The sequence below is a fragment of the Sinocyclocheilus rhinocerous genome, unplaced genomic scaffold, assembly GCF_001515625.1.
Source record: "Sinocyclocheilus rhinocerous isolate Xijiao unplaced genomic scaffold, SAMN03320098_v1.1 scaffold835, whole genome shotgun sequence".
In the NCBI taxonomy this organism is placed as follows: domain Eukaryota; kingdom Metazoa; phylum Chordata; class Actinopteri; order Cypriniformes; family Cyprinidae; genus Sinocyclocheilus; species Sinocyclocheilus rhinocerous.
This window is the reverse complement of record NW_015647431.1, coordinates 904,874-910,757: the sequence shown is the minus strand read 5'-3', so window position 1 is coordinate 910,757 and position 5,884 is coordinate 904,874. Positions and strand designations below refer to the sequence as shown.

At 33.8% G+C, this 5,884-nt stretch overlaps 1 long non-coding RNA gene across 1 annotated transcript in view; it reads right to left on the bottom strand.

The window, feature by feature from the left end:
- Window positions 1-2,415: 2,415 nt before the first annotated feature.
- LOC107709068 (uncharacterized) overlaps window positions 2,416-5,884 on the bottom strand; it is a 14,320-nt gene continuing 10,851 nt past the window's right edge. Inside the window, exons 2-3 of the long non-coding RNA XR_001636434.1 lie at window positions 2,570-2,606; window positions 2,416-2,442 (exon numbers count right to left, since the gene is read on the bottom strand). This is a non-coding gene — a long non-coding RNA (uncharacterized LOC107709068). The remainder of the gene's footprint in view (window positions 2,443-2,569; window positions 2,607-5,884) is intronic.

The following is a 5,884-nucleotide window of genomic DNA, read 5'->3' as shown; positions in this document are numbered from 1 at the left end:
CAGCATCATTACTCCAGTGTCACATAATCCGTCAGAAATCATTCTAATATGCTGATTTGCTGCTCAAGAAACATTTTGATATTTTTGTGGAAACCATGATGCATTTTTTAAACCAATTCTTAATTAATATTTGAAATAAAAAACTTTTATAATAGCATAAATATCTTCACTGTCACTTTTGATCAATATAATGTCTCCTTGCTGAATGAAAGCATTCATTTCTTTAATTTTTTTTTACTGAAATCTGAATGTCTTCTTTCATTCCATTTGAATAATTCTTAATTTTCAAACACAAATCATTAAAAATACTTACAATTTAAATTTGAACTACAGTACTGCTTCATGACTATTAAATTGATTTAAATTCCGAAAGTTAATTTTAATCAGAATTTAAAGGTGTCTGTTTGGGTCTATGTACATTTGTGTGTGTGTGTGTGGATTGATATTCCCTTGAAACGTACAAGCAGGTTTAATTGAGGCAACCAGCAAATTGAGTGCAATTTACACAAACTCACGCAATGCTCTGCTAGCCCACTTCTACTGTTTCTAATGGCTCAGTAAATTAATTAGACTAATCAGACACACCCCATGGAGCCCGGCAGCAGATTAAAAGAATTAAACAAACAGGGGAGTGTTAATACAGACCAAACCCAGAGGAACAGCCCCTCCAACTGTCAGACGATCACAGTAATGGAATTTCTCTCCACGACCACAGTTTCACCTAGAGATCTCAATGCTGAGTCACATATCTTCCCAAACAGACAGTTTGGATGTTTAAACCACTATTTCATTCAAAACAATGAATATTCTATCATTATTTATGGTATATTTAAAGGGGTCATATAATGCTACATGCACTTTTACAAGTTGTTTGAACTGAAATGTGTGTTGGCAGTGTGTGTACACAACCACCCTAAAATGATAAAAATCCACCCAGTGCTTTTTTGGTCTGAAGACGCAGTGGATTACATTTGTTTCTGAAGGGAATGCACCCCCCGATCTACATTAGTGTGTCTGTGTTCACGCGGAAAATGCTACAAATCTGCATGCTCTGAAAAGAGCTGTTTTTGACAGGGTAAAAAAGGTGCTTTTTACACTACCATTGAGAAATTTTAACCAGGCTATGTTACAGACTTTTCATTAAGACCCTAAAGAATCATATCAACTTGTGGAAAATGGGCATCCTATGACACCCTTTAAGAATCTTCTCACAGCTCTTTTCCATAGAACAACAGTTTATAGCGAATATGTCTGTCAAACTTCAAAAAAAGCTTGATTTTGCATAAAATGTTGAAGGAACATGATCTATTTGGGTTGTATTTTGACAAACTGTGTTTATAAGCTGTAAAACATTTGAAGTTGGAACATCCATGTCTCTAAGCATTACCGATGATCTAGTTCCGCAGCAGGAAAACTTTGAAAACTGAAATCTTTGCTTTAAATGATTGACTGACTTGACTAGTCAAATTGTAATTCTTGCTTTGTGCTAAATCATGAACAAAATTCATCTACAATATTTTCCCATGAATGCTACTGGAATTTAAAACACATACACTTATAAAAAGCAATAAACCCATTTATTCGGAACACATTTTCAATACTTGACTCGACCACATAGACAAGCCAGTCTCCATTATTGAGTAAATCTGAAAGCATAATCGCTGATGCATACTCATTTTTCCCATATGAATATTTGATGTGCGAGATTACAGTGGTGAGGAGTTTTCTCATCTGAATTCAAAGGAAAGCAGGGTGCTTTGTTCTTCTCCTCTAGCTTATTAACTGCCAAACACGACGCCGCGCCTCTGTCGCCATTGATTTTCAAACCTCCTCGCAAGGTGAGTGTCAAAGCTTGAGAAATGTAGAACACTTCCTGGTGTGGATTGAGTCCCGGCCCAGTGAGAGTGGGCCGATCGCATCAGACGACAGTATCGAGTTTTATGAAATCTGAGAGGTTACTCGGCTAATTAAAGGTGGACCACAACATCTGACCCGGGACAGACACCTTGAAAACGCTACAGGACATCCCACCTGAAATCCCAGGAGAACGTGGTTCTATATTACCTGATCATCTGTATTGATCAACCACAGGCAGAATATGTTCAAAGAGCAAAAATAATCACTATGAATCTGGGTACGTGCACATGCATCTCAGCATGCTTTCGATGTTCTTGTAATGCATCTAATTATTTAGGCCACATTAGGAGAACACAAATGAAAGTTCTAGGTTTTGAGGAAGAGTAATCAATATGCAGTGGGCCAGTGTGAACAGCCGGTTAATAATACATGAACTGGGTTATATGATCCCACCCCATGTCTGCCAACCTCACGTCATCCTACTTTCAGCACAGAAACCAAACTGAACATGAATCCGCTGCTGTAACCGCTCAAAAAGCTCAGCCAATCAGCAGGGCCGATTACAGCTCTACCGCAGGCCTCCTTCTGCAAACCACCGGAGGTTGAAGCAAAGGGGAGAGGATGAGGAAAAGAGGAAAAGAGGTATAGTTGTCTGAGACATGAGGATAGCATTAGTTCGCTCAAAATGAGAATTCTGTCATAATTTACTCACCTTTCTCATGTCATTCAGTCCTGTTTAATTAACCTTCCTGAGAACAAAAGAGGAGATGTTAAGCAGAATGTACATGCTGCTTGTAGACAGACAAAACAAATAAACGTAGTTCATATGGCTAATTTGTATTACACAAAGGCTTTGTCAGAGCAACAGACCAACATTTTCATTGTTGTTTGCTGAAAATCTCCTATCCTCTCGCAAAGCTATTGCATGGCTTCAGAAGACTTGAAATAAAGTGCACAAGTTATATGGACCACTTTTCATTTTTTTTGTCTTTTTTTCCCCCATCTTTTTTTGGAGTTCAACAGCATCCCTCTCATCTTTACTCTCATTGTAAGAAATAGAGCAACATAAACATTCTGACATTTTTATGTTAATGTTTATATGTTATGTTATGAATGAAAGATAGTGGCTTGGAATAACGGTGAGTATCACAGGATATTCATGTTTGAGTGAAATCAAACTATCATTTTAACGTTAAAAACAAGCTGCTCTGATGCCACTATTTATAAAGTCAAAGTTTATGTCCTAAATTAAAAAGGTTTTATTAATTGTTAATAATTATTATTAATTATTATAATTAATTTGTTTTATTAATTAATAAAAATAAAATATAATATGATAGAAGCCAGTGCAGGGACAGCTGCTGCTCTCTGCCGGAGCTGGAATGAATAGATTATGAGCAGTAATTAGACGTACATGGAAATCAATGCACTTATGGCATAGAGCTGGAGGCAATGAGAGCAGATGAGAGGCTTTACAGCAGGGGCCCCTGCAGCCCCTGAGATAGGAAGACACACACCAGGAGACTGAGTGACAGGACCGAGCCAGAGACGAGGATGAGAGACACATACTTTGGAGGCCTGTATCTCTATAATATATAGATTCACAAATTCTCCTGTGGCTTGTTTCTGATCTTGCCCTCGCTTCACACTAGAGGTCTGCTGCACAACACACAATGCAAGGCCAGCTTCGGCTTGGTTTTTCATTTCAGGTTCAGGTACAGTAACTATTTAATTCATTAAAACAAAATTTTTACACAGGATGTGATTTGTGGGGATTTAAGGCTCAACATCTATGAAACTGCACAAGTTTTGCTCATAAAAAATTCTTTAAAAAGTTGATCACCTAGAAAGTCACTGAATTATTCACATATTTTTTGTACAAATATAAATTATTATATTATTTATTTTAGAATCATTGAGATACTATTACAGTTTCTATTAATATTTTGAATCAGTTTTTATTTTATGTATTTGTTTTCATTTTAATTTTAGTTGACGTTTTAGTAATCTTGTTGTGTAGTGTTTTTTTGTCATTTTAGCAGTTTTGTTTATATTTCTATATAGATCTATATATTTTTATTATTACAGTTTTAATTTTATTTATTTTAGTACATCAATTTATTAAATAAAATAATAAATACTAAATCATCAACTAAATTAAAATGAGAAATATTGCCTTGGCAAAAAAAGTTTTGATTTTATTTCAGTTAACGTTTATTTTATTTCAAGTAAAGATATTTTCATGGTTTTAATTTTAGTTTTAGTTAACTGTAATAACCCTGAGCTTGAGTTTGGGCTGCAAAAAAATTGACTTTCTTACTCAGTGTTTTTGTCTTGTTTTCAAGTACAAATATATACACATTCTTAAATCAGAAGCAAAACCGCATAAACACATTTCATTACACCAAATACACAAAATAATGTTCTTTTTAGCAGCATCATATGACCCCTTTAAGATATTGAGTCTTGATTTCTGAACAAGCTAAATTAAGCATATTTATGCTTAAAAAAAAAAGAACAAATATGCCAATAGGGTCAGAAACATTTCCTTTTGAATTAAGATTATTTTCTGTACGCACTGGCAGATATTTATTTTTTTATAATTTAAAAAAGGGTAACACTTTAGTTTAGGAACCAATTCTCACTATTAACAAGTTACTTATTAACATTCCTATTATTAACATATTGGCTGTTTATTAGTACTTATAAAGCACATATTCTGCATGACCATATTCTACATCTTTAATCCTACCCAATACCTAAATTTCACAACTACCTTACTAACTATTAATAAGCAGCAAATTAGGAGTTTATTGAGGCAAAAGTGGTCTGTTAATAGTAAGAATTGGACCTTAAAATAAAGTGAGATAAAAAACAAAAAACAAAAAATCTTAAATCATTTTAGGGTATTAGTACTGGAAAACAAAATAAAAACACAGAGTAAGAAAATCTTTTTTTTTTTTTTTTTTTTGTAGCATGGTAATTTGTCAGTACCAGTCACGTCAGGTCACACAATCTCAGATATAGGCTTAATTTTGACCTCTATTCTAGTAACAGTGTGAAATTGGTTCATATTATTATTATTATATATATATATATATAGTGTATATGTGTGTTTGTGAAGTCATTGCTTATATATATATATATATATATATATATATAATTATTATTATTATTCTGCTTTCAGAATCTTTTATTTTATTTTTGAACCAATGTGTCCAAAATTTTTTATTTCTACCAATAATTTTTATTTCAGTGCATCACCAATGTCTGCAGACTGTAAATTACCCCATTGTACTATATATTTGTGTGATACACACACACACACACACACACACACAGCCCGAAGACAAACTCCTGCCGCTTTGTGTTTCACACCACTAAAATACCTTTAATGAGATGCCTTCTCAGAAAAGAAAATAAATAAATTAGATTTGCATTTGCGGAGGAGATACTGGTGTGTGAAAGTTTTGGGTTTAATCTTTAGTTCAGCAGCATGAAGGAAATGAGCCGCTTTCGGTTGTCCTGACACTCGCCATGTGCCTTATTTACTGTTGACTGTATATTAGCATTAAGTGGCTAAAAATTGTTAGATAGCAGCAAAAAAAGAAAAGACCAATCTCAGAAAGACCAATTAGAATTCAGAATGCAAATATTGTGATGACATCACAACTGATGATTAGATTTTGAATTTTTAAACGTTTATCTTAACAAGTACACTACCGTTCAAAAGTCTGTAGTCGGTAAGGTGTTTTTATGCTCATCAAGGCTGCATTTATTTGATGACAAATACTGTCATATTAATAATATTATAAAACATTATTACAATTTAAAATAACTGATTTCTGTTTGAATAGATTTGAAAAAGTAATTTATTCCTGTGACACAAAGCTGAATTTTCAGCATCATTACTCCAGTCTTCAGTGTCACATGATCCTTCAGAAATCATTCTAATATGCTGATTTGCTGCTCGAGAAACATTTCTGATTATGGTTAATGTTGAAAACAGTTGTGCTGCTTCATATTT